General features: G+C 34.4%; 1 pseudogene; it reads left to right on the plus strand.

The window, feature by feature from the left end:
• Positions 1-5,254: 5,254 nt before the first annotated feature.
• The window catches only part of LOC149544630 (uncharacterized), a 106,176-nt pseudogene continuing 84,978 nt past the window's right edge, over positions 5,255-26,452 (plus strand).

The raw sequence follows: 26,452 nt of genomic DNA on the forward strand, positions 1-26,452 counted from the left end.
TTAGGATTAGGGTAAGCTCTTAGTTATGTTCCAAATATATTACAATTTAAAATTTGGTTAAGGTTCTTCAATAAAGCTAAGACAATATATAATGATATCTATGATAGTTTCTTAACCTAATTTCTATCTAAAACATATCCTTTACCCCATTTCTACACTTCATCATATAATCTTATCGCAGTATTTCAACACATTTATATGCCAAATTCTAAAACAACCTAACCCTAACCTTAAGTGTAACCTAACATTAAGTTTAATCTAAACCATAACCCTAATTTTATATCTAACCATGATCTAAATTTTACACCAAGCCATATCCCTAACCATATTACTTATCTTAACATGTACCCATACGTAAGTTTATTAGAAATGTGACCATAATCCAAACCCTAAACCTAATAATGATATAAAATATAACTATAATTATGAGTCTGATCATAATCCTAACCCTAAACGTAGTTGTAACTCGAATCTTAAAGCTAACCCTAGCCCTAATTAATATCCTAAACCCAACTATGATGTAAACCATAATTATAATTCTTACCCTAACCTTAAACATAATCCTAACCATATATAACACATAACCCTAACCATAATCATGATATAGACTCTAAATCTAACCTGATCGTAGTGATAATCAAAACTCCTAATTCTAATCCCAATTTGAAACCCTGACCATAATCTTATAAAAACCACTAACTCTTATTTGAAATGATAACCTTATGCCTAATCTTATTTCTTAATCAAGCCCTAACTATAATATTAATTCTAGTAGTAACCAAACAACAATCTTATAGCCAACCCTAACACTTATTCTATTTTCAACCAAAACCCTATGTCTAACTATATTTCTATATCTAACCTTCATTAAAACTCAAAAGTTATCTCTAACACTATTATAATCATAATATTAACCCCAATAATAATATGAAAGCCACCCCTAACTCTTATTTTATTTACAATCATAACACTATGTCTAATCCTATTTCTATATATAATCCTACCCCTAATTGTGATATAAACCTTAAACCTCAAGCCTACCTCTAATGATAATATAGTTAACCAAGATTTGAAAACTAACTCTAACCATAATCCTAATCCTAAACCTTATAGAAAGAGTCCTTGATACTAATCCCACCCCTAACCCTACTTGTAACACTACCTATGATACTAATTGTAAGTCTATGAACTTACTATTTGTAAGACTAAACATTACACCCTAACACCAAACCTAATTTTGCCATTGACCCTATTTTTCATACTAGTCTTAACCCATATTCTCACCCTAATACTAATTTTAACTTACATTGTACAACCCACCAATAATCTTACTCTAACTTCTTCACTGTATTAGTAATCGTAATCTTAACCCTTAATTTACACTAAATACAATACTAATCCTTAATGTAATTGTAACATCCTATTTCTAACCTTGTCCTTAATCCCACCCTACCCCTAATCGTAACCTTGACCCATGACCCCAATCTTAACTCTTATCATTACCATTAATATTATACTACTTGTAACTTTAAACTTTTCAAATTAATTATAATCATATCCCTACCATTAATCTGGCTGAAATGATAAAATTAAATGTGACACTAATCCTAATTCTAACACTAATCTTAACACTAATCTTAAAACTAACCCCAATTATAACTCTAATAATAACCATAACCCTAATTCTAATCCCAACAATAAATTTAAATAATTTATTAAAATAACCATGGTAACTTTGGCTTTGGCCACCTACACAAAATCTCACTCATCACTTATAAGTTCTAACAATGTTAAAATCTACTTTAGAGTAAAAAAAAACCTGCATGCAAACTTACATTCTTTCTTTGAAGAACAACCTATTCAATTATAGTTGAATTTTTAAAAATGTTGGCATTAATCTTCTCAAACGATGAAAAAAATTAAAGTATATTTTGAGGCAAGGAAGTAAAATAATATAGTATTCTGTCTGTAATATGAGTTGGGATGATTTGAATGATCAAAATTGACAATATCCATACATGGCCATTATTAAAAATAGTCTACTGCAAGCAAAATTTTCTTCAAATATGAAAACTATGAGCAAGTGATGTAGAACATAATGTAATATGCTAATGCCAAAGAAATATAAAGAAATAAAAACAAGTAGCACAATAGAAAGTTGGGTTCTATGCAATGGAAACAAAAGAACCATGTACCAAATCTTTTCACACTTGGAACTGTCATAACCCATCTTCCCTCAAACTAACTAAATCAGTGAACTTATTGCCACATGGATTTCATTCTTAGAAAAATTCTTATCATTTATAAATTGATTTGGCATTAGTTTTCGAAGGGAATTGTTAAAAGAAAGGTAGTATATTAGAAGTAAAAAATGCGCACCACCAATCCTCCTCTTCAGAAATTTCTTGAATCAGTTAACAGATTGGGTTATGAATTCATTTTTATTTATTTATCACATTCTAGTTGGGGGAAGGGAGGATACACTAGTTCTAAAACCCCTTAAAATCTTGCACAATTGTGACTGTGAAACATTTTAAACCTAAGAAAATCCTTAACCTATAGCATGACATCTTGAGTAGTGTCAAGGACTCTTAGGTCTACATTCCATTCAGCTGGAAACTCATTTAGATCTGTAGAAGGTACAAATCATAGTAGACCATTTTCTTTTAAAGTGAGAAATGATAATGAAATGGTAATTTTTAGAAGAAGATGGGTCAAGTCAATGATACCATTGTACAATATTGTTGCTACTAATAAACTTGTATCTCACATTTCCATCAACACAAGAACTTGCAGCGCCCTTTCTCTTGGGCTAATTGTAGATGTATGGTGAGTATGCATATTGTTGTGGTTTCACAACATACACCCTATTATGACTAGAAATGGGGACCCCCTAATTTATATTTTTTGCTTTTTGGAACCCAAGTCTAGGGTTTGAGTCATTTCTAGGGTATTGTCTAGTGTTCTTGGTCAAATTAGGGTCTCGACTAAAAAACCCAGTTCTCGAAAGTCAAATTTTAGAGAGAGCTATATCATTTTGCAAAGGAAAAAGATGCACCAATGCACCTGATTAGTTGTGCTAGTGCACCAAAGTCAACAAAAGGGTATCACCCTTGGTGATGTGCAACTACAAAAGACCAAGGGGTATTAGGGATGCTAGGCTATATAAACTAGAGGCCCTCCCATCTAACCCTTCACTTGCTACTTTTCTTTCTCCAAGTTCCAAGCTCTGTAGCATCGCACCTTAGTAGGTGTGCCTCCTCCACTCTTTCCACCTTCACCCAGAAACAAACAAAATAACCTCAAAAAAGGTGCATAGTAGCACACCTAATTAGGTGCACTATTGGGACCTAATTAGGTGCACTTCTACACACCCTTAAAGGTATAAAACTTTTGTTGCAAAATGAGTATAGGGTACACATCAGTGCACCCATATATTATAGGCTTTCCAAAGTTAAAAGGCACACTAGGCGCACCTGTTAGGTGTGCCAGGTGTGCCCTTTTTTGCAAATAAGAATCATAAAATTAGGTTTTTTGGTTTTGTTTGCATCAATTTTAAGGTTTGAATTTATCAATTTTTCTTTGACTCCAAAATAATGGACATCATTTTTGTGTAGATTCAATGGCTTCTTCATCATCCTCCCTTATAGAAAAGATGGTTCCAAAGCTGATAGTATTCAAGTTTCATGGTGTTCTAACCAAGTCACAATATCAAGGTGATTACTAAAGATCTAGGACACCGAGCTAGGCCACACAGATTTGGGTGCATTCTTGACATTGTGCAACTAACCAACAGAAAGGTCTCTGATGATATTTGCATTGAACCAATTAGGATTTATCAATGCAACATTACATCTAGTGTTAGTGCAATCCTTAGAACTTATTATGAGATTAGTAGGGAATCATGTTCCTGAATAAAGGGTCATGAAGAGAATTATTGGAGAGACTATCTTAGATCTTTGACCCAAGAACATTGAGAAGGTGTTCCACCTCCCAAGGGTAGATCAATTCATTAGATTAACTTATCACCAAGCCAAGAGATGGTATAGGAACATATTGATAAAGCTTCTAAAATCAAGCAATCATCATACCTCATTGAGAAGACTCCTCTTGGAAAAAAACTAGAGAAAGTGGAAATGACAAGAGGCTATATGAAGGAAGATATTGGATATTCAATCATACTCTTGAGTAGAGTTATGGGTTTGTCGACAATTGGACACTTGAACATTTTTATGGTGCATTTTATTGAGATGATCAAAATAGTAGAGATGCCACTTGATTGGTATTCCATTCTCAGCAAGAACTTGGGTGAGAAGCTGGTTACGGTTAAGAATAACTGGAAGTTTTATATAACCTCATATTTGGTATATTTATTAGCTACAAGAGTGATAGATTATCCAGGGCTCTACAAAAGGGGCAATATGTAGGATGCAAAAACATGGCCCTATATTGTATATCCTCAGCTGGTGAAAAAGAAGCTTCAAGAGCACAACAAGGAGTATAGGATCATGAAAAATTCTTTCATATTCATAATAATCTAGTTCATAGAGGGAGATTATGCAAAGAGGATGTCTGAGGAGATAGCTGCTAAAATCTTAGAGGTTGGAGCCTATTATATTCAGTATTGAATGTTCACATATTTGAAGGTAGCGGGTACAACTCTCAACCCCATGAACCTCCTTAGGTATCCCAATGAAAGACTTATTGTCTTGGAGATTGCTTGACAACTCTTGTCTACATATGACAAAGTTAGAAAGCAACACAAAATATGTTGGGTATGGCATATTACTATAGGACCTTTCAGTATAGTTCCAAGACAAGACATTCTGTCTTTTGAGTGTGAAAGGGATCAATATCCCTTAGAATAATATAATTCTCCTCGGCCCTATTTTGATAACATTGAAAGAGTGCAACATCTAGTTGGCAAGGCATTTCAACATGAGGATGCGGTTGAAGATCACTAGATGAATGTAATAGATGACTATGATGTTTGCATAAGGGATTATTGTAGGTTGACTCTATATCTGGTAGAGAGTTCTTTGAAGATAAAGATTCCCTTGAAGATTGTGCAACAAGAAATAGAGGATCTTCTCAATGCATTGTTCAAAAGGGATATGATTGGCAAAAACCTATCATGAATGCCTACATTAACAAAGAAGAAAACTCATACATTAATTATAGGACAAGGCACATAATCAAATTGACAAAGGATTGGATCAAGGGGCCTTTCAAACTTGATCAAATTTCTCAAACAATGGCCTTTCATGTGCAGGCCCTCCCAGCCAAAGGCCGAGGAAAAGGTAAAGGAAAAGGTAAAGGAAAGAGGAAGAGAACTTCTTATCAACAGGCTAAGCCAAAAGAAGAATCAACTTAGGCACCTCTATAGTAAGGAGAAGAAAATGTCTAAGGGCTGGATAATGTGGAAGCTACACAAGCCCAAGATGATCCTTAAGTGCCACCAATTGAAGAAGGCCAGGGAGAAGTTGAAACTAAAGTACAAGAAGTACCTACATAAGAGGTAAAAGACTCACCTTCTACTCCTAAGAAAAGGAAGATCAAGACTCTTTTTAAGAGGAGGTAAAAAGTGAATAGGAGATTGATTCTCTTCCCATTAGTATTAGAAGTCATTCTAGAAGATGGAGAAGAAGAAGGGGATGATGAGGATGAAGATGATAACTTACTATTGAGCATGAGGACTTTTCTTGCTAGAGCCATGGAATTGGAACAGAGAAGAAGCTCCACAATCAAACCTTTGTCTATTCCTAACTCATTCAGACTACAACATCAAAATATGAGATGAAACAATGGATAGATGAGTAGGATGTAGAGGGCATTGATGTCAAATTTTGGTTTCATGCCCAGTAACACTGAATTAGTGAGAGATAAGATATTAAACACTCCAACCAATCAACCTCAATATTAGTTGCCACCTCAAATGCAAGGACTTGAAATAATTCCACCATCAACACATCATGTTTTGTGTGGATAAAGGTTCAATTACTCCCCTTCCTCCAAAAATTGGAGAAGAACAAGTTCAAGCATAACAAGAGGAAGAGCCACAATAAGTATCCATTGATCAAGTGTTAGAAGAAAGGCATATAAGTGAAAAACCTCAACAAACTTCCCAAGACATTGAGTTAAAAGTTGTAGACTCCATGGATACAAAGACTCCCAGTGCGGATCTCTTACAGAAGGAGAGCACTCTAGAAAGGAGTGATAAGGGGAAGAGTATAATAGAGTAGACTCCTTCATCCTGAAAGGGAAAATCTCTATTGGAGCATATCCCAAGGTAATTGAGGAAAGAAGTAATAAGAAATAATAAGCAAAAATTCACCACAGAGGAAGAGGATAGGATGGAATTGATCAAAGTCTTAAGGAGGCTTGAATCACCTCCAAAAGATGCACGAGCATTAGCCTTCATCATGATTGATCAAAGCTAGACTTTTTTTCTCACCTGGATATCCCTCCTCCACATTCCAATGTTGAAGAATAGACTCCATGTGATTATCATATTAGGTAGGTTATGCTTGAGAAACCTACCTTGGATACTACTAAGTTGATGACTACAATAGGAATGAAAGAAGTATGTAGGAGCTTAGAACAAGATGGGGCAGAATTGATTATAATTCAGCAACAAAATGAGATCCTAAAGGGATATCTAAGTGAAGTTTTTGGTCCCTTAGATCCCACAAATCCTGAGGAAACCTTGAATGCAACAATCAAGATAAGAGATAAGAGTATGCTATAGTTGGACCCATTTTTGAGAGCTTGTCAACAATGGAGAGAAAGTTTTGAAGAGAAGGGTGTATCTAAAGTTTTTACATGTTATGCAGGAGAATGCGGATAGACTAGTAGCCATTTTGAATCAAAATTTTTGTTTGATGGACAAAGTATATACCTGGGGGAAAGATTTGTAAGCATTATAGTCTATCAAAGGAAAAAAGTATCAAATGCTGATGGAGGTATATATAGAAGAGGAATTAGATAAGATTGATGACTGGATTGAAAAGATTTTGGATGGTAATAAAGTATTGGAGACATTACATGTAGAGATTCATTAACTCAAAGACCAAGCCCAAGAGAAAAGTTTGGAAGCTGAGAAACATTATAGTGATGCCTATTTAGATATTTTTGAGGATGATGCATAGGAGAATTTAATAAAGGTAGAGGTAGTAGTACAAAAATTCCAATTTTTTTTTGAGGAAGTTGCTAATAATGAAAATACTAGTTAAGCATTTAGAATAGAAGAACCATTGTTAGACTTGGATGTAAAAATAGGAGATTTTGCAGAGACTCATATAAAAGTGGGTAACTACGGGTAGCAAGTGAAAGAAAAACATGAAGCCTTAAATTTTCTAGATGTGGCTTAAGCCACTAAGATCATTGAGAAATTAAAGGGCAAATACCCAGACATAGCTCTAGTGTAAAGGAGAACAAAACCCAGAAGCCAGAATTTCAATTTTGACACTTAGTGAAATTTTGCATTTTTTTGGAACCTACTTCTGAGGTACAATGGTGTGCTAGGTGTGCAGGTGCACCTTTTTTAGTGATCAAAAAGTTTTGAGAATTTAGAGGTGTGCTGATAGTTAACTACCAATTCCAAATTTAGAGCTTTTCATGCATTAGAAACACATTCTGATGGCAGTTGAATTCATATAGATGCCTAGTGAAAATGGAGCTTCTATTTTTGACACTTCCAGTCACTTCTACATCAACTAAAAACTTTCTCTTTCTTATTTTCTCATGCTTTCTTTCTTTTATGAAATGTAAAGGTCCATGCATCTAATTAATGATATAAATATGGATGGAGTCTTATTTAGCACCAGTTAGATAATTGGTTTGTACATAAATAGGTTTGTTTTATTAGTTCAGAAGCATATGTTTGCATAAAGAGATCTCTCACTCTCAACAAAATTGAGGAGAGAATTTCTTATAAATTCAGGAATGTAACATGTATTCTAGGCTGTTGTTATTTTTGCAATAATATATACTTTTGGTGCTCGCATTTGGAGTGTAGTGATTATTTCCTAAGTGTTTTATATTTTTTGGATGTATGTTCATGGAATGTAATTGAGCCAAAAGTTTATTGCATTATTTCTGGTTATGTGATCTTTTAATTTAGGTGTTTGCTATAGTTTTACAAATTTTGCTGATGTACTTAGTTCAAGAAGAGATCTGCATCATATCGTTCATGCATAACTTTTTGTCTTGCATGAGTGCACTTTTTGTGGCCTTGCAATTTGATGAAAAGTGAAACATCTTATTGTTACTGAATTCCCATCAATGATTGCATCAGTGGAATTGAGGAAGTGGTGCTCCTATCTTCATTGGTTACCCACCAATATTTTTGAAAGCTTAACTTGTAGATGCATTTTTTCCATGGTTTATGTCCATTAGATATTTAATTTTCATGTTATTTTCTTAAACTTCTTGCTACCCTATCTTCATTATTTTATTTTACAAACACTTGGTTAAATTTAGGAATTCATATAGTTGCATTGTTAAATTGCATTCATTAAAAAATAAAAAGATACAAAAATATATTTCTTTTGTGTGTTTTATTCTTTTTGATAGTAAGTAGATTCTACATCTTATCCAAAGTTTTTGAACTAGCAAAGACGTCCTCATGAACATTCACATTTATTTTCAACTGAGCAGATTCCAGTAGGTTGCAAGATCACCCAAAACCTTGGAGTTGATCCTCAGATTAGTTTTTCAAGAGAAGAGTTCAAAAGGATTCCTGCCATTAAGCATCGTGCAAAATGATAGCTCAACACATATCACTTGGACTATTTGCACCAAAGGCTAGATTCTAAATCAATCTTTATGAATGAATTTATTTCATGGGATGTGGTGAATTTGGGAGCATTAAATGCTTCTACATGAAAGGAAAATTCTAGGAGGTGTGCTCATCCTAGGAATCGAACAAGCATTTGGCACTAGGTTTTTCTTCTTTATTCCAATCCACTCATGAATAAGTATAAATGTAGTAAGACATTGTAAGCCATAATGACTAAAATAAGTTGAAATTATGTTGAACAAGCATTGTGTTTCCCTTTCATATTTGGAAAAAACCATTCATCTTCCCTCAAAAGCTCATTTCCTTCATGAAATAATGACATAAATACATGCTACGAAATTTATCCTAGGTTGGCACCAAGTCATAGTAGTAATCAAATGCTAATACTAATGCTCACACAAATATTATATCTTGCTTTGGATTCACTTGGTGCATACCGCATACTGGGCCGGCAAACATTTAGTTTTTCTTTTGTGTAGACCATTGTTAAAATTCATTGGGGTAGAGCCTTATGATGCATCCAGAGAATTACATTTTCTTATTGTGTTATTGCAGTTAGCACATTATGTATAGAATGTGGTTGGAGACACAACCAAAGGAACTTTACTTGATATTGTTTTCATAGGGAGGGTTAAATAAAATTGAATAGTATAATGCTAATTCAAATCATAATTCATTTCCTTAAAACCTAATTGTGTGTTTAGATAGTTTAGTCAGCCTTCAAGGGTAATCTAGCTGAATAGAGTAACACTAACCCCAAAACTATATAGGTCATAGAATTTTTTTAATAAAAATATTATTGTGATAGCAATGGGATGTTATGCTTACAAAATAATACTGTTTAACAAAAGGATTATGTAGCTTGCACCTCCTTTGAAAGGGGATTGTTATTGTAATTAAAAGTTTAAAATGAGATAATCAAAGCCTATAGGTATTAAAAACTCAACTCACTATTATACAGGTTGATAACCTTCTAATAAAAATAAGTTAACAAATAGAGTTTCCAAACAATTAGGTGATTGGGCCAAAAAGTAAAAACTTTAACCATCCCATTCAAGCACAATTTAATTCCCTAAAAGGTAAATTTGGATTGCATCAAACATCTTCAAAATGACCATTCATCTATAGAGGCCATTGTTAATAATATAATTTCTACATCTTGTCTAGAAAGCGATAGCTTAGATATAAAAAGTGTAAATGCTAATGGGTCATGTGTTACATAGAAATCAAATCAATTATGCATGACATTGTAATTAAGTTTTGAATGATGATGGTGGCTATAAAATTGTTAATAAGAATAATTTTTTTAATAAAAATAATTATCTGATAGTGTGTTAACTCTTCTTTGAAGGAATAATAGTGGTTAGAACTATCTACATTGCAGCTAAAGATTTCAATTTCTTATGTGAAATTTAACATCCATGTGTGATATTCCTTAGATGAATACACTAGGACTAATGTAATTATTCAAAATCTCATCATTTGGTGTTATTATTCCCACTTAGCTTGTAAATGAATGGTTGGATTATGATCTATGAGATTGTGCATGAGTAGGAGATTTTCCTTTAATTAGTTCATTTGGAATGGAGAAATCGACAACTTTCTTCCTACCTTATAGAGTGGTGTTTGATTAGTTGAATTATTCCTAAAGTATCTTTTATATGCATTCAAGAGATGTCATGGTGCAATATTTTTAGTTCTTAAATGAAATTATGATATTCTATGGGTGATAAATGTTGCATTTTAGAAGTGTCTTAAAAAATGTCATCTTGTGATTTTAGTGATGAAGAAGTATGTACTCCTAAAAATTGATGATTATGAGATGTGTCTTCATTACTCATTAAAATTCCTTATGTGAGAAATTATGTGTAGAACATGGAATTTAAAGAGAAGTATAATTTTTCTTAATTTGTGCTCTTGTATGTAAAAATTATAAGAATGCAATTTGCATAGTTCTAATTAAGAGATGCTATTGTTTGTACCCCTAGTGGTGTTTTTCTTCTTTGGATAATGTTGAGCTATCATTTTGTACGATGCTTAACAACAAGAATACTTTCAAACTCCTCTCTTGAAAAGTGAATCCAAGGATCAACTCCAAGGTTCCAAGTGATCTTGCAACCTACTAGAATTTTCTCAGTTCAAGATAAATGTGAATGTCCATGAGGAGGCCTTTGTTGGTTCTAAACAATTTGGAAAAGAATTTGCTTGTTGTGTCAAAACAAATAACCATACAAAAAGGAATATATTTTTGTATTTTTCTATTGTTATGATGAATGAAATGTAACAATGCAACTATATAAATTCCTAATGTAACCAAGGGGTTAGTAATGCAAATAATGAAAATAAGGAAACAAGAAGTTTAAGAAAATAACATGAAAAGTAAATCCTAACAGATATAAGCTACAAAAACAACACCTCTACGAGTTAAGATTTCAAAAAGATCAATAGATAACCAATGAAAATAGGAGTAGTGCTTCCTTAATTCCACTAATGCAATTTTTAATGAGAATTTAGTGTTAGAATTCCTTAAAATAATTGAGGCGGGGTGGGGGGGGGGGGAGGGGTGGCGGTGAATTAGTTATCCAAGGTCTAAATGCCCTAATAGTACTTTCTCACAAATTATAGTGAGCCCATTGAACTATTCATCCATCCAAGCTTAAAACATCCATCTTAGCAAGTTACAGCAAATCAACATGCAGGAATAAAAGATGCAAGATTAACACATGAAATAATGATTTACGTGGAAACCCAATTTGGGAAAAACCACTAGTAACATGCTACTCAATTCTCACTCTTCTAAAGTGATGCCCTATTAAAGGCTTTCCTTGTTAAAGGCTTACAACACTGTTAAATGTGACCTTGTTAGAGGATTTTACCATACTGTTAGGAATGGGCCTGGTCAAAGGACTTTGGAACATTCACTTGGAATGTCACCCTATTAAAGGATTTATAACATGGCTATTGAACCAACCTAAGTCCATAGGATTTAGACTAACTATTACAATTGTTAGAAATTAACAATAATGACTTTTGATCTGATACAACTTACAAAAAATCTTGCAGATTATAGATCACACTTCAGTTCAATCCTTTTCTTGGCTTTAATCACTACAGCTCTTGATAGCTTGTCTTCCTCTCAAGCTTTGTCTCCTTAAGTCTTCTTTCTCATTATACCAGTGCAATCATCCTTGTGGTCATCTATTGAAATAGAGTTTTTGTGATTTCTTCCTCCTTAGCACTTTCTTTAGCACTTCATGCTTACATGCTTGACCAACTACTTGTTTTGTGACCTTATGAATCCTTAAATAGAAATCTAGAATACCTTTCCCACTCAATTCTCCCTCTCCAACTTTAGGGTTTCAATAGATAAGGTAGGATACAATGTATCTACCCCATATCTTGCTCTTATCTAGAAACTTCTTCTAGAGTCCAGTTGTATTCACCAAAAACATTTTACATGGTGTTCTATGCCACTAGCTCATCACTCTTATCTTTTATTTGATTCACAAAATTCTAGATAAATACCATGTCAGCTCAGATCTAGTGAATCTTCAATTTTCAAAATAATGTAGCAACTCAACATTATTGATTTATTGATGCTCAACACCCTTTGTACTACTCAGCTCCTGTATTCTGCTCGACATCTGATCTTCGCTCGGCACTTGATCTTCACTCAACACCTGAAGATCACTCGACACTTGATATTTACTTGGCACTTGAAGATCACTCAACACACTCTAAAGGTGAACTTGGTCAGCTTCAACTAAGAATCTGTTCAGCACTAACTAGCTTGCTCGACACTCTCTTATGAACTTAGTTAGGCTTTACAAATGACTTCACTAAACCTTACATCTTTGATGTGTTTAAGTGTGTCCATTCTATGTCTTAGAATATGTCATCAATACATTATTTCATCAATGGCTTAGCTAATCCTTTTACTTTATTACAACATCATAACTTCAACCTTTCTCTAGGTGTTCTAGTTACATCTTATTGATTGCCACCTCCTTGTCAATCAATCAATTGATAGTATTTGAATCACTAAAGTGATTGTCATTCTTGCAAGTAGCAAGTTTGACATCAATGAAAAGACAATGATTGAAAACATTCTTTACTAGTTCCATTATTCTTCATTCATGATCTCTTCAATCATTTCCAACAATCTCCCTCTTTGGCATTGATGGAAAACCAAACTAATCAATTGATCAACTTAGTTACCACCAAAATTACATACATTTTCTACTACTTTCTACTTCTCCCTCTTTACTATTACATCCTTACTACTAATCTCATATATCTCTCTCTTTCATATATATTTGCCTCTTGCTTTGTATTGATCAGTTTTCTGCATATATCTCTCTCTTTGACATAAATGCCAAAGATGTAACATCTTTAACATGTGAAATATAAGCTTTGCATCTCATGTTTTCTCTCACTGTCACCATGCTTGTGACTGATTTGGAGTTCCTACTCTTGCTGTCATCCTCTGCATCATTCTTCTGATATTTCATTGATTTGTTCTTGTAGATACAAGGCTGCTTCTTTGTTGCTTTAAATTGCTTGAGTTAGGGGCATTACCCCCAACTTGCTTCTAAGATATTCAAAAGCATCCTTTGGCAATGGTTTGGTGAAGATATCAGCATTTTGTTCTTTTGTATTGATATATTCCATCTTCACTTGTTTGTCTTCTACCAATTCTCTAAAATAGTGATACTTGATTGCAATATGCTTGGTTTTTGCATGCATTACTGGATTCTTGGATATGTTTATAGCACTTGTATTATCACAATACAATATCACAGGTTTGGTTACCTCTTCTTTCATTCCTTTCAATAAATGTGTGAGCCACACAATGTTTGTACAATTGACTACTACTGCCACATATTATGATTCTGCAGTGGATTGAGATGTGCATGTTTGCTTCTTGCTAGTCCAAGTAACTAGTATTTTACCTAAAAATAATGCTCCTCCACTTGTGCTTTTTCTATCATCAATGTTGCCTCCCCAATCTGCATCTGTGTATGCATTGAGTTCAAACTTTTTATTCTTTTTATAATATAGGCCAAAATCATCAGTTCCTTTGAGATACCTCATTATTCTTTTTATTGCTATGAGATGATTCTCTTTAGGATTAGCAAAGAATCTAGCCACTATTCCAACTACTAATTCTATGTCTTGTCTACTATGTACAACATATTGTATTTTTTCAATCATGGATCTGTACATTTTTTGATTAACTTTAGCTAATACATCATTTTTGGATAGTTTATGTCCTATTGCCATTGATGTGCTAATTGGTTTGGAATCTTCTAATCCAAACGTTTTAAGTATCTCTTTGATGTACTTTGATTGTGCAAAAAATATACCATGTTTTAGTTGATGTACTTGCAAACCAACAAAAAATTTGATCTCCTTAAACATAGACATCTCAAACTCATGTTTCATTTTGTCAGCAAAAATTTTGCAAAACACTTCCTTTCCTCCAAACACTATGCCATCCACAAAGATTTCAGATACAATAATATCCTTACCTTCTTCTAATTTAATGTACATGTTTCTGTTATCATCAGTTCTTTCAAATCCTATTTGCACTAGATACTTGTGAAGTCTCTCATACCATGCTCTAGGTGCTTGTTTCAGACCATAGAGTGCTTTATGTAGTTTACACACCATATCCCTATTGTTCTCATCAAAAAATCCCTTTGGTTGTTCAATATATACTTCCTCTTCCAATATACCATTTAGAAAGGCAAACTTTACATCCATCTGATAGACTTTAAAACCTTTATATGCAGCATATGCAAGTAAAGTTCTTACTCCTCCCATTCTCTCAACAGGGGCAAATTTTTCCCCATAGTCTAATCCTTCTTCTTGAGCATAACACATACATACTAGTCTACCTTTGTTTCTAGTAATCTCACCATTCTCATCTAGCTTGTTTCTAAATACCCACTTAGTGCCAATTACATTCTTCTCAGTTGGTTTGGGAACTAAACTCTAGGTTTTGTTCTTCTTGATTTGATCAATCTCTTCTTCCATAGCTTTGTACTAGTCAGCATCTTGCAATGCATCAAACAGTATCTTAGGTTCAATTTTTCTTAACAGACATGATCCATTTCTTAGTCTATTCCTTGTCATTGGTCTTGCATCTTTGTCACCAATTATTTGTTTAGCTGGGTGATGTCTCTTCACATATTTGGATAATTTTGGTTTTGTCCTTGTTTCCATGTTTGATCTTTCAGATTTAGGGTCACTTTGTACTTCATTGTCAGGTAGTTCTATATCTCTTTCATGTGTACTAGCTTTAGAGCTAGAATGTGCATTTTCTTCATTCTACAACTCGGCTTCTGAATGTAGCTCGACATTCACTAGTTCTAATTTGGCTGAAACTAAAACTTGTTGTTGAATCCCAATTTGATTGACAACAATCTCTTCAACAGGCATTCCTTCATAAGAATACACAAAGGTTTTGTATTCATCCATTCTCTTTTGTTCTTCAACTTGGACTTCTGTATGCTCATCAAAGTTTACATTTGCACTTTCCACATTTTGTTAGTGTTAGTATTTAAACACTTATAAGCTTTACTTCTAGTGGAGTAACCAAGGAATATACCTTCATCACTTTTTGCATCAAATTTTCCATTTCTAGCATCTTTAAGGATAAAGCATTTGCAACCAAATACTTTGAAATGCTTTACATTGGGTGAGTGACCATACCATAATTCAAAAGGTGTTGCACTTGTACCTTTCTTGACTTGTACTCGATTCAGTGTATGAACAACCACACTTACAGCTTCTCTCCAATATTTTAGAGCAACAGTCTTTTCCATCATTAGTGTTATGGCACAATCAATCATAGATCTATTTCTTCTTTCAACAATTCAATTTCGTGAGGGAGTTTTAGGAGCTGACATATGTCTCTTGATTCCTTTGTCATTACAAAATATCTCGAATTCATTTGATGTGAATTCACCACCGCTGTCTGATCTCAGGCATTTCAAACTCTTTCCTGTTTCCTTTTCAACTCTAGCCACATACCACTTAAACATTTGAAAAGCATTAGATTTTTGCTTTAAGAACATAACAATCATCATCTTGGAATAGTCATCAACAAACAACATTATATATTTATCTCCTTTGTAGCTTTATACTTCTATTGAACCACATAAGTTAGTATGGACTAACTTAAATACTTCTTTAGATGTATAGTTTTTACTCTTGAAACTTGACTTTGTCATCTTTCCTAGCTGACATTGTTTGCACATGGTATTGTCAGGTTTCTTTAGTTTAGGTAAACCTTTGACTTTCTTCATTTTACTGATATTGATCAGATTATCAAAGTTGACATGACATAGCCTTCTATGCCATAACCACACATCATCAAATTTTGCAACAAGACAAGAAGTATTTTCCATATCAAGGTAAAATAGATTACTTCTTGTTTGATCTTCTTTTCCTATCAATTTACCATCAGTATCATAGATTTTTGTAGTTTTGTTTCCAAATTCTACTTTGCATCCTACATTGCCTAACTATGAGACACTTAGCAAATTGTAGTTTAGGCCTTCAACATAGTATGCATTGTCACATGAAATTTTCTCTATACGTTTAATGGAGCCTTTTCCTTTGATTTGACATGGAGCATCATTTCCAAATCTAACACTATTTCCATCATACTGAGTAAGGTTAACAAACTTACTTTTGTCTCTTGTCATGTGGTGTGAGCATCCACTGTCTATGATCCATCTGTCATTCTTGTTTATACATGTTACCAGTGTTGTAGGTTCTTCTTCATCAAATTGGTCCTTCATGGCCATGTAAACAACTTCATCATCATTACCATCAGAATCCTCTTCAACAATATAACACTTCTTGCCTTTGTCTTTGTAATCTCTCTTATCATCTTCTCTTCTATATTTGTACTTGTTGCCTTCCTTGTATTCCTTTTTCTATGTACACCTTGCAGCAATATGTCCTACTTCATTACAATTGAAACAAATGATAGGCAACTTACCTCTGGACTTTCTTTACCTCTATGAAATCTTCTAGCTAGTAAAGCTTCCAATTGTTCCACATCTTCCTCATCAGTGCTACTATTACTAGATACATATTTCATCTTTTTTCCCTTCTTTGATTTCACCTGTTCAACATCTTTCAGTGATAGCTTGACCTTGAACTTGCAGATTCAACATTCTTAGGTCTATAATTGTTAAAGTTAGATAACTCAAATGCAGTGAGTCTACCCACTATTCCTTCAAAACTTAGATTGTTCCCTAGTATACATCTTAGCTCTTGTATAGTAGATACTCTAATAGCATATATAGGGAGAAAGGTTCTTAAGAACTTACTATTAATAGTATCTTCATCCAATTGACAACTCAAACATCTTATTGCACTTACCACTTCCTTTATTCTAGAGGCATACTGAGTAGCATTCTCACTTTCTTCCATTTTCATATCATCGAACTTTCCTCTGAGGCTTTCTCTTTTTGCTCTTTGGACATTCTGATCTCCTCCATAAATTTATGATAAGGCTTTCCACATCTTGAATGTAGTGTCACATCCTTTGATATCATCAAATTTAGCATAGTTGAGTGCATAAGCAATTTCTAGCATTGTCTGATTGTGTTTCTGTTTGTTTTTCAAATCTTCTGTAGTAAGAGTACCAGTTGGATCAACATGTTCAACAACAATTGAATTTTGGGCATAATCTCCTATGGATCCAAGATGTAGCTTCATCAAACTTTTCCATGCAACAAAGTTATCTTTGTTGAGCTTGGGAACTTCTCTCTTAGGCATTTTGATCTTTTCTGCTTCTGGCCCCTATCAAATTAATCAATAGCAAGGCTTTGATACCAATTGTTAGAATTCTTTAGAAGGGGGGGGGGGTGAATCAATTATCCAAGGTCTAAATAAACTAATAGTACTTTTTCATAAATTATAGTGAGCCCATTGAACTATTCATCCATTGAAGCTTAAAACATCCATCTTAGCAAGTTACAACAAATCAACATGTAGGAATAAAACATGCAAGATTAACACATGACACAATGATTTATGTGGAAACCCAATTTGGGAAAATCCACCAGTAACATGCTACTCAATTCTCACTCTTTTGAAGTGATGTGCTATTAAAGGCTTGCCTTGTTTAAGGCTTACAACACACTATTAAATGTGACCTTGTTAGAGGATTTTACCATACTGTTAGGAATGGGCCTAGTCAAAGGACTTTGGAACATTCACTTGGAATGTCACCTTGTTAAATGATTTATAACATGGCTATTAAACCAACCTAAGTCCATAGAATTTAGACTAACTGTTACAATTTCTAGAGAAACAATAATGACTTTTGATCTGATACAACTTACAACATATCTTGCAGATTATAGATCACACTTCAGTTCAATCCTTTTCTTGGCTTTAATCACTATGGCTCTTGACAACTTGTCTTCCTCTCAAGCTTTGTCTCCTTGAGTCTTCTTTCTCATTATACCAATGAAATCATCCTTGTGGTCATCTATTGAAATACATTTTATGTGCTTTCTTCCTCCTTAGCACCTTCTTCAGCACTTCGTTCATGCTTGACCAACTACTGTTTTCATGGCCTTATGACTCCTTAAATAGAAATTTGGAATACCTTTCCTACTCGATTCTCCCTCTCCAACTTTAAGATTTCAATAGATTAGGTAGGATACAATGTATTTACCCCATATCTTGCTCTTATCTAGAAACTTTGTCTAGAGTCCAGTTGTATTTGCCAAAAATGTTTTACATGGTGTTTTGTGACACCATCTCATCACTCTTATCTTCTATTTGATTCACAAAATTTTAGATAACTACCATGTCGGATCAGATCTGGCGAGTCCTTGATTTTTCAAAATAATGCAACAACCTGGCATTATTGATTTACTGATGCTCAACACCCTCTGTATTACTCGGCTCCTGTATTCTGCTCGACATCTGATCTTCACTCAACACCTGATCTTTGCTCATCACTTGATATTTACTTGGCACTTGAAGATCAATCAACACTTGATATTTACTCAGCACTTAAAGATCACTTGGCACACTCTAAAGGTGAATTTTCTTGGCTTCAACTAAGAATCTTTTCGACACTAACTAGCTTGCTTGGCAGTCTCTTATGAACTTAGTTAGGCTTTACAAATGACTTTGCTAAACCTTACATCTTTGATGTGTTTAAGTGTGTCCATTCTCTATGTCTTAGAATATGTCATCAATACACTATTTCATCAATGGCTTAGCTAATCCTTGTACTTTATTACAACATCATAACTTCAACCTTTCTCTAGGTGTTCTAGTTACATCTTATTGATTGCCACCTCCTTGTCAATCAATCAATTGATAGTATTTGAATCACTAAAGCGATTGTCATTCCTGCAAGTAGCAAGTTTGACATCAATGACAAAAAAATGATTGAAAAAATTCTTTACTAGTTCCATTATTCTTCATTCATGATCTCTTCAATCATTTCCAACATTTAGTAATCGTAAGATGTTTCACTTTTCATCAAATTGTAAGGCCATAGAAAGTGTGCTCATGCAAGATGAAAAGCTATGTAGGAACAATGTGATGATCTCTTCTCAAACTAAGTATGTTAGTAGAATTTTTAGACCTACAACAAACACTAGAATTAAAAGATCACACAACCAAAACAATGCAACAAAACTATTGGCTCAATTACATTCCATGAGCATACGTCCATAAAATATAATACACTTAGGCAATAATCACTACACTCCAAATCTGAGTACCAACAACATATATTATTTCATCAAAATAATGGTGGCCTTCAATACATATTACATTCCTAAATTTATGTTGACAGTGAGAGATATCTTTATGCAATCATATTCTTCTAAACTAATAAAACAAATCTATTTATGTACAAACTATCTATCTAACTAGTGCTAAGTAGGAATCCATCCATATTTATCATTAATTAGATGCATGCACCTTTACATGTCTTAAAACAAAGAATTCATGAGAAAATATGAAAGAGAAAGCATTTAGTTGATGTAGGAGTGTCATGAAGTGCCAAAAATAGGAGCTCCACCTTTACTAGATGTCTGTTGGAGTTAAACTGCTATTAGAATGCATTTTCAATGCATGGAAAGCTTTAAATTTAGAATTGGCAATTAACTATTGGCTCACCTCTAAATTATTCAAAATCTTCCATAAAACCATTGAAAAAGTGCACCTATGCACTTGGCATAGCTACGTACTAGCACACCTCAGAGGCAAGTTCAAAAATCCAAAATTTTACTAAGTGTCAAAATTGAAATTCTGGCTTTCTAGGTTCTATTTCCCTTAATACCAAAGCTATGTCTAGGTATTTTCCCTTGAATTTCTTAATGATCTTAGTAAGTTGGGCTGAATTTAGAAAATTTAAGGATTCATCATTGTCTTTTACCTTCTACTTGTAGTTTCCCACCTCGATACAAGTCTCCACAAAATCTCCTAATTTCACATCTAGATCTAACAATGCTTCTTCTATTCTAAATGATTCCCTAATGTCATCATCATTAGTAGCCTTTTCAAAATTTTTGTAGATTTTTTCAACTACTACCTCTATTGATATTAACTTCTCTTACGTATCATCTTCAAAAATTTCTAAACAAGCATCACTATAATGCTTCTCAGCTTCCAAAATTTTCTCTTGGGCTTGATCCTTGAGCCTATGAATCTCCACATGTAATGTTTCCATCACTTTATTTCCATCCACAATATTTTCAATCCAATCATCAATCTTGTGTAATTCCTCAGTTGTATATACATCCATCAACATCTAATACCTTTGTCCTTTGATAGACTAAAGTGCTTACAAATCCTTTCCCTAGGTATGTACTTCATCCATCAAACCAAAATCTTGATTAAAAATGGCTACCAGCTTATCTACATTCTCCTACATAATGTGTAACAAATTCAAATTTCCTTGAATGATTAGTACATGCTTTTTCTCAAAACTTTCTTGCCATTGCTGACAAGGACTCAAAAATGGATCTAATTGTACAACACCCTTATCTCTTCTCTTGATGATTGTGTTCAAGGTTTCCTTATGGTTTGTGGGATCCAAGGGACCAAAAACTTCAATTAGATATCCCTTTAGGATTTTATTTTGTCACCAAAGTGTTATTAATTCTGCTCCATCTTGTTCCAAGCTCTTGAATACTTCTTTGATCCCTGTTGAAACCATCAACTTGGTAGTATCCAAGGTAGGTGTTAACTTGGGTCCTTATACTAAACTAGTTCAATTCTTTCATGTGCTGAGATAGTTTAGTCCCTTCATTTCTGAGTTGGCCCATTTTTTTTTCATGTACTGAGTTTCGGGTTAACACACATTTTTTGTTAGGGTTAACATTGTGTGTCACAATCAGATTAAAGATCATCTATGGTTTTTTCTATGTTTTGCAAGGTAGTTATTTCATGCAACATTGTGAGCAATTGCCGAGTTGGCTCATTTTTCCTTCATGCACCGTGTTGTGGGTTAACATGCATTTTTGCACTGGGTTAACATTTCATGTTAACCATAATCACTACTATCTCTTCAATTGAATGTTCAAGAAATGTGTTGACCAACTGTTGCGTGCTAGGTGGTGGATTCCTTATTGTGCTAGGTTTCTTTTGATCAAACAGTGGTCATATTTTTGAATAATTGCTGGGTCTCTTGCGAAGATACTATGTCCATTATATTGTGAAGCATCTTGTGGGTGTTTTGAGTGCATCTCAGCCATCCATGGTTATAAAGAAAAATATGCATCTACGGTTGGGTTTTATTCACTTGTTGAGGAGATTTTTGCAGCATCTTGGCCATCCATATTTGAATGAAGATCTATGTTGATGGTTCACATCTTTGTAGGTTAAATCAGATTTTTCCATGCAGGTCAGCTCTGTATTTTTATAGCGGGCTAACTTGTGTGTTATCCCATCCCACATTTTCTTTGACAATGGTGTAGATTTATTTGTTGTGTCCATGGCATGTTGCAAGGATTGATATTTAATGCTAAACAAAATCCTTTGGCCTTGTTTGCACAACATCTCTATGTCTCCATGCCTCATTAATGATTGCAATGATCAAATCTCATGGGATTTGATTTCTTACGGTTGGATGCATTTGTCTTTGCCCTTCCTATATTTTCTACAATAGATTGTATCTTATTATCAGATTTAGTTTTGATATTCATTTATTGCTTCTCTCTATAGCTTGACTCTATCTTGTGGGGTTTTTACTTCAAGTTAGATATGAGTTATGCCTGAACTCTATAAAGGCAAGATATAAATACTTTTTCTGGGTTCATCTCTATTCTATTATGTTTACTTGTAGCAACCTTGTGCTCTACAACTATATTCCTTACCTTCCATTAATGGAATAGTTTTCCTTCCTTACCTCTTCTTTCTATTTGTCAAATGTACATGTATCTTTCCTTTTGATGGGTGTTTCTTTCTATTTTTCAAGGTTTGTATGTTGTGTCCAAACTGTTGATGGTTGCTATATAAGTGAAGATTTCTTTCCTTTTAGTACTTCAACTAGTCCCAAACCTACATGTGGATTCTTGGAGACAAAATAGAGTCGAGACTAGTTTATTCTAGACTTTTCATTGATGTGTTGTGCATACATGGATAGAGTTGTAACCACCATTCTATCTTGGTGCATCAACTCCCTTTCCCTTTCTACATTTTATTTCAGTTCTCATTTTCCCTTTTCCTCTCAAGTAGTAGTTTAGGTATACCCCCAGCCTCAAAGTGCAAGTCCCACACTTGGAGGCTATTTCCATATTACACAAGGTCACCTGAGGGTCAAACCTCAAGCAAGGGTGCAAAATTTTATGAAAACAGTAGGTTTCCCAAGCATAACCTCCCTTATTTGATAATCCTGTGGAGTCAATTCTTCAACATTTGAACATAGAGGAGGGATAGCCACATGAGAAAATAACTCCTAGCTCTGATCATTCATGATGAAAGCTAACACCCATGCATATTTTTTGGGTGATTAAGGTTTCCTTAAAACTTCTATTAATTCCATTCTATCCTCTTCCTCTACGGTGAATTGTTGCTTCTTATTTCTTATTACTTCTTTCCTCAACCACCTTGGAATATGGTTCAATGGAGATTTTCCTTTCCAGGACAAAGGAGTTTGCTTTGCTATACCCTTTCCCTTATCTCCCGTTTTTGGAGTCCTCTCCTTTTATACGAACCTGTACTAGGAGTTTCTTTGTTTGTAGAGTCCACAATCCTTACCTCGGTGTCTTAGGAAGTTTGCTGAGGCTATTCACTTATCTATCTTTCCTCTGAAACTTCCTTACTAGATACCTATCACGGCTCTTCCTCTTGTACCTATTCTTCTTCATTGTTTGGGGGAAGAGGAGTAGTCGATCCCTTATCTACATAAAATGTAACTTGCACTAGGGATGGTGGGGCTACTTCAAGGCCTTGTGGCTTAGGTGGAAATTGACTCCAATCCTCCTATTAAGGTTGATTGATTGGAGTATCTTTGATTTTTCTCCCACCAGTTCAGTACCCACTAGCATAAAATCAAAATCTAACATCTGAAAGACATCAGTGCTCTCCACTTCCTACTCATCTATCCACTATTTCATTTCATCTTATGATGTAGTCTAGATGAGTTGCTCAAGAATATATGGAGGTGTGATGGTGGAACTTCTTCTCCTTTCTAATTCTATAGCTCTTGTGAGATGAGTCCTCTAGTTCAAAGGTATATTTTCCTCTTCATCCTAATCTTCTTCTTCTTCTTCTGCTTCTTTTGGGATAGGTTTAGGGACTAATGGGAAAAGAATCACTTTATTGATAACCTTTTGTCTTCTCTTAACAAGAGTTTTGATTTTTCTCTTCTTAGGTATGGAGGGGGAGGCTTGTACTTCTTGTGAAGGCACTTCTTGTATTTCAATGTTAGCTTCTCCTTGGCTTTGTTTAGCTAGTAGTACTTGAGGATAATCTTGAGCTCATGCAACTTCCACATTCTTCTACCACTATACATTCTCTTCTCCCTACTATGGAGGTGCCTGAGTCACTTCTTCCTCTAGCTCAATTTTTTAAGAATAATTCCTCTTCCTCTTTCTTTTACCCTTATCCTTTTGAGCCCTATAATATCTAATTGGCCTATCAAGTTGGTGCATCATTTTTTCTCTCACAGGTGACTGGGCTATGAATGTAGGTACTGTGACTTTAGCTCCTCGACCTTTAGCAAGGTGGGATTGAACATGAAAGGCCACTATTTGAGGAATTGAATCAAGTTTAAAATATCTCTTTACCTAGTCCTTTATCACTTTGATGACATGCCTTGCTTTACGATTTATGTTTGTATTTTCTTCTTTATCAACCTCAAATTTCATGATAGGTTAGTCACCAATCTTATCCCTATTAAACAATGGATTGAGCATCTCCTCCATATCTTGTTGTAGAATCTTCAATGGGATCTTCATCTTTAAAGCACTTTCTACTAGATATAGAGTCATCCTACAATAATCTCTTATACGGACATCATAGTCATTTTTTGCATTCATCCAGTGATCTTCAATGGAATCTTCATGCTGAAATGTTTTACCAGCTAGATGTTGCACTCTTCTAATATTATCAAAGTAGTGCCAAGAAGAAATATATTCTTCTAAGGGATATTGATCCCATTCACACTCAAAAGATGGAATGTCTTGTTTTTGATCCACACTGAATAGTCCTATAGCAATAGGCCATGCCCAACATATTTTGTGCTACATTGTAACTCTGTCATATGTACATAAGAGTTGTTGAGTGATCTCCAAGAGAATAATTTTGTCACTGGGATACCTAGGGAGCTTCTATGGGTTGAGAGTCGTACCCGCTATCCTCAAATATCTAAATGTTTGATACTAAATATAATAAGCTCCAACCTTTGAAATCTTAGTAGCTACCTCCTCGAACATCCTCTTCACATAATCTCCATCTATGAACTAGATTATTGTGAATATGAAAGTATCATTTATAATCATATATTCCTTCTTTGTTCTGAAAGCCTCTTCTTTACTAGCTGAGGATATAGAATGTAAGGCCATGCGTTTGCATCTTACATGCTACCCCTCTTATAGAGCCTCAGATAATCTATTGCAATTGTGGCTAATAAGTATACTAAGTATGATGTCATGTAAAATTTTATATTATTATTCGTCACTAGTAGCTGCTCACCCAAGTTCTCGCTAAGAGTAGAAGCCTAATTAAGTGGCATCTCTACTTTTTATATTGTCTCAATAAAATGCACCATAAAATGTTTAGGTGTCTAACTGTCGGCAAACCCATAACTCTACTCAAGAGTATGATTAAATATCCAACATCCTCCATATATCCTCTTGTCATATCCACTTTGCCTGCCTTCTGCCCTAGAGGAGTCTTCTTGATGAGGTATGAGGACTAGATGATCTCAAAAGATTCATCAATATGTTCCTTGTACCATATCTCCACTTGCTAATAGGTTAATCTAATGAATTGATCTACCCTAAAGAGATGGAATACCTTCTCAATGTTCTTGTGTTGAAGATCTAGAATGATCTCTCTAGTAATGCTCTTGACAACTCTTTCTTTAGGAACATAATTCTTAGTGAGTGTCATAATTAGTACTGAGGACTGTACTAACATCAAGTGTGATGCTACACTGATTAGCCCTAATTAGATCAATGTGGAAATCATTGGAGACCTTTCTATTGGTTTGTTGCACATTGTCAAGAATGCTCCCAAATTAGTGTGACTTAGTTCGGTATCTCAAATCTTTGAATGATCATCCTAGAATTGTGACTTTGTAGGAATACCTTGAAACTTGAATACCATGGGTTTTGGGGCCATATTTGTTGTAAGGGAGGATGATGAAGAAGCCATTAAATCTACACAAAATGATGTCCATTAGTTTAGAGTTGAATAAAGATTAATTAATGACACCCTAGTACTTGACACAAAAAAAACCTAAAAACCAAGTCGCTCAAAAATTACTAGAAAACCATATTTATGACTCTTATTGGCAAAAATGAGTGCACTTGATGCACATGATAGGTGCGCCTAGTGTGAAATTCAGCAAAGTTTTATTACATAGGGTGAGCATCAACACACCTCATGAGGTGTTGATGTGCACCCAAATGGAGACTTAGGCACAAATGGGGGATTTTAATCCTCTAAGGTGCATAGCAAGTTTGGAGGATGAAGCCATTTTGTTTTTAAAAGTTTTAAGTGACTTAGGATTTGAAGTGAAGGAGGTGCACATCAGTGCACCTATTTAAGTGTGCTAATGTGCACCTTCTCTTGTATTTAATTTTTTTTTTGTTTCATGATGTTTAGGGTGCTAGGTGGGGAGAATGTGCACCTCAACTAGTATGGGGGTGCGAGATGATGGAGCTTAGAGAACAAAAGAAAATAAGTGAGGAGAGAGGGGGAACCACTTGGGTTATATAGCCCCATGCACCTTTGGTGTTGTGTTGGTGTGCTGATGTGCATCACCAAGGGGTGATGCCCTTACTTCATGATTTAGTGCACTAGCACACCTGATGAGGTGCACTGGTGCATCTTTATTTTTTCAAAAAAGCTCTTCTTCCTCCAAATATCTAATTTTTAGTAGCTAGGTTTTCTAGTCGGGAACTGTACTTGACCAAAAATAATAGA

The sequence above is a fragment of the Cupressus sempervirens genome, chromosome 8, assembly GCF_028749045.1.
Source record: "Cupressus sempervirens isolate cs-2001-9-10 chromosome 8, ASM2874904v1, whole genome shotgun sequence".
In the NCBI taxonomy this organism is placed as follows: domain Eukaryota; kingdom Viridiplantae; phylum Streptophyta; class Pinopsida; order Cupressales; family Cupressaceae; genus Cupressus; species Cupressus sempervirens.